The sequence below is a fragment of the Sus scrofa genome, chromosome 8 (genome assembly GCF_054392235.1).
Source record: "Sus scrofa isolate SSC_HxYL_T2T_F1_AM1 chromosome 8, Sscrofa_HxYL_maternal_Yorkshire_Landrace_v2.0, whole genome shotgun sequence".
NCBI lineage: Eukaryota > Metazoa > Chordata > Mammalia > Artiodactyla > Suidae > Sus > Sus scrofa.
In genome coordinates, this window is record NC_139390.1 from 87503262 (window position 1) to 87506713 (window position 3452).

Consider the following 3452-nt stretch of genomic DNA (forward strand, 5'->3'; position numbering starts at 1 on the left):
TCACAGAACCTTAGGGATTTACTGGTATTTATTTGGCAAGGGTAAGGATGGTAAGTATCCTGCAAGTTGCAGGACAATGCCGTACAAAATGCCAGTAGCTCCTTACTGAGAAATGCCAAAATGTTCTTCTCCGTGGAGGCTTTTTCAGTCTCCAGCCGTGTCTGTGTTAGGATACAGTACAGCCCAGGGTCCGCCTCCCTTGACTCTCCACAGTTCCGTGGGACTAGCCTGACTCTGTAGTCTTTGCATCTCTCTAGCCTGAACTGTTCGCCTGAGGAGCATGGTGCTGGACCAGAAGGTACATTTAGGTATTCCATCCTTTAACCTCACGTTCCTCTTCCATCCATGGAAGTTTCTGCCTCTGAGCTTACCTGGCCAGTCTATGCTAAAAATACACTGACATTATTCTCTTGCTTCTCATTCTCATTTTATCATTGCTACGTTCGAGAGAAAATGTGAAAGTGACTATATTTTAAGTCCATTCCTAGGATTTTGGACCAGTCATTTAACATCACAGGCAGTTTAGTTTCCTCATTTGTAAAAATGAAGGCATTGGGCTAGGTGATCTCTCATGGCATTTCAGCTCTGTGCTTCCATGGAAAAAAAAAAAAAGCATTTGTTCTGTGGTTTGGCCCCACTTTACATATCTTCATAAATGTCCTTCATTCTTTTTTGTTCACAATTTAGAACTGAGTATAATCTTAAGCAGAGGAAATGGCAATAATGAAACTAGATTTTCATACCAGTTGTGGCAAGTGTTGGTTAACCATCAAACTATACATAGCAAATATATATATATATATAGAAAATATATATATAGCAAATATATATATATATATAGCAAATATATATATATAGCAAATACATATATATATATATAGAGAGAGTATATTTATATACTTATGTATTTTTAAAATTATTCCATTTTCCACAAAGGATTAGCCTTTCATTTGTCCTTACTCTATTAATACATTTAGGAAACAATTGCTAATCATCTACTCTGTGTCAGGCACTGTTCTAGATACAACAGTGTTGAAAATTTAACAGTGAACAAAACAAACTCAGTGCTTTCATAGACCTCATATTCTAGATCATCAGTTCTCAAAGTGTTCTCCCTGAAAAATATCTCAGAGTGTCCAAGAAGTCAAAAACATTTGCTAAGGCACTATTTGACTTTTTCAGTGTGTTCACATTTGCATTGATGGTACAAAAACAATGATGGGTTAAATTGCAGGTGCCTTAGCATGAATCAAGGTAGTGGTACCAACTGCTCTCGTAGTTACTATATTCTCCACCACCACACGCTTGCAGGAAAAAAAAAAAAAAAGCCAGTTTCACTTAAGCAGTCTTTAATGAAGCAATAAAAATTACTAATTCTTATATTAAATTTCACCCTTTGAGTACACATCTTTTTAATATTATGTGTGACAAAACAGGAAGTATCCATGAGCACTTCTGCTGTGCACATAAGCACAATGGTTGTCTTGAAGAAAAGCGCGTGTGATTATTTGAATTGCAGGCTGAAATGGCCACTTTCTAAAACAAAACCCCATCTTTCCTTAAAAGAACAACAGAAGATAAACTATGGTTATTTAGACTTGAAAGTTTGGCAGACATTTTTTGAAAACAAGCCAAGGAAGCCTGAAATTTCTAGGAAAATAACTGGCAGTATTTGTTGCCAATGATAAAATGCAACCTTTCAAGCAAAAATTGGAATTTTGGAAAATATGTACACACCACTGTTTGACAGCTTCCCCAAATATGAAGAATTCTGATGAGGTTGGTGGCAATATTAGCAAATGTGATTTTTGGATAGTGAGTAATGAAGTTTGTCAACATAAGATCTATATAGCTCAGCCGACTATTTTCCAAATGACTAATACATGATGTTACAATATCATGCACATATTAAAGGTTCATTAAAGCTGTGAGATAAACATTAAATTTTAACATAACAGTATGAAACATTAATTGAGAAAGGGAACAGTGCAGCTGAGGTGACTAGAGACTGAGCTTTTCGGATCTGCTTGGTAAACCTGATGCACCACCATGCTCAAAATCTTGTATGTCTGAGGACCCAGCTTCTGGGGTTCTCCATCTAACTTTCACTAAGGCCTCCCAAGCTGTGGAAAATTCCATCACAAAGAATCAATGGCTCTTAACACCCAGCAGAGAATATGCCACCAAGGCAAGGGATCTGGCAAAGAAATACTGGCCAAAAACTCAAAGGAAGCTGCCTTGGAATCATCGATGGAAGAAATATTTAAAATTGATCAGATAGGATCAATTACTGCTTGAGGGGCTGCTGCTAGTCTTGGAGCATTGCACTACAATAGCTTTGGAATGTCTATTGGGATTGGAGCTATGGAAAAGGCTGTAATTTGGCCTCAGCATGTGAAGGATAGAGTTCATTCTACCCACGTGTCCTTAGCAGGAAGTACCGGTTTAACAGCTTTGTCTGCCCTAGCAATGAGCAGAACTCTGCTTCTCATGAACTTCATGATAACAAGTTCTTGAGTGATAATTGGTACCTTTGCAGACATGATTGGAGCTGGAATCCTGGTACAATTGGCACTGTGGAACTGGAGCCCAGGCCCAAAGCATCTCGCCTGGTTACTACATGCTTGTGTGGTGGGAGCAATGGTGACTCCTCTAACAATATTAGGGGAGCCTCTTCTCATCAGAGTTGGGTGGTACACAGCAGCCACTGTGGGACGTCTCTCCACTGTTGCCATGTATGCACCTCTGAGAAGTGTGGAACATGGGAGTACCCTGGGGGCAGTGGGCTGGGTGGGTCTTTGTACCGAGTGGCAATTTATGTTGGGTTAGTTCTTTACAGCATGTCCTTTCTGTATAATGCATATAAAGTAATCAAGCCTGTAGAAATAGTAACGGTGTATGGAGTTAAAAAATATAATACCATTGGAGTTCCCTTGTGGCCTGGCAGGTTAAGAATCCAGTGCTGTCACTGCTGTGACTTGGGTAACTGCTTGTGGTGCAAGTTTGATCCCTGGCCTGTGAACTTTGGCATGCTACAGGCACAGCAAAAAAAAAAAAAAAAAAAAATTATATAAAGCTGGGAATCTACTTGATACATTAAAAATATTTATGCAAGTTACCAGTATTCTAACAACTGAGAGCAACATAAAGAAATGAAGCAGCTCAGTTTCCAACTTCTTTAATACATCAGATATCTTGCTTGCTTAATAGGGGTAGATACTCATTTAATAGTTTCTATAAGCAGCTTTCATTGAAGAAGATAAGAACTTGTCAACGTGTTTCAAATGTTGCAGTAATGTGGTGCTTCCTTTTTCTTCCAGAGAATAGATTCAGTAGCTCTCTTCCAAACAAGCACATAGATTTTCAGTTCTCATGCTTGGTAATTCTAAAATGTCAGTACTAAAGTTTGTGATTGTGCGAACCAAAGTGTTTTTTTCTATATTTAAATGTAT

General features: G+C 38.3%; 1 pseudogene; it reads left to right on the forward strand.

The window, feature by feature from the left end:
- Window positions 1–2012: 2012 nt before the first annotated feature.
- LOC100627813 (growth hormone-inducible transmembrane protein-like) lies at window positions 2013–3156 on the forward strand (annotated as a pseudogene).
- The last annotated feature ends 296 nt before the right edge of the window (window positions 3157–3452 follow it).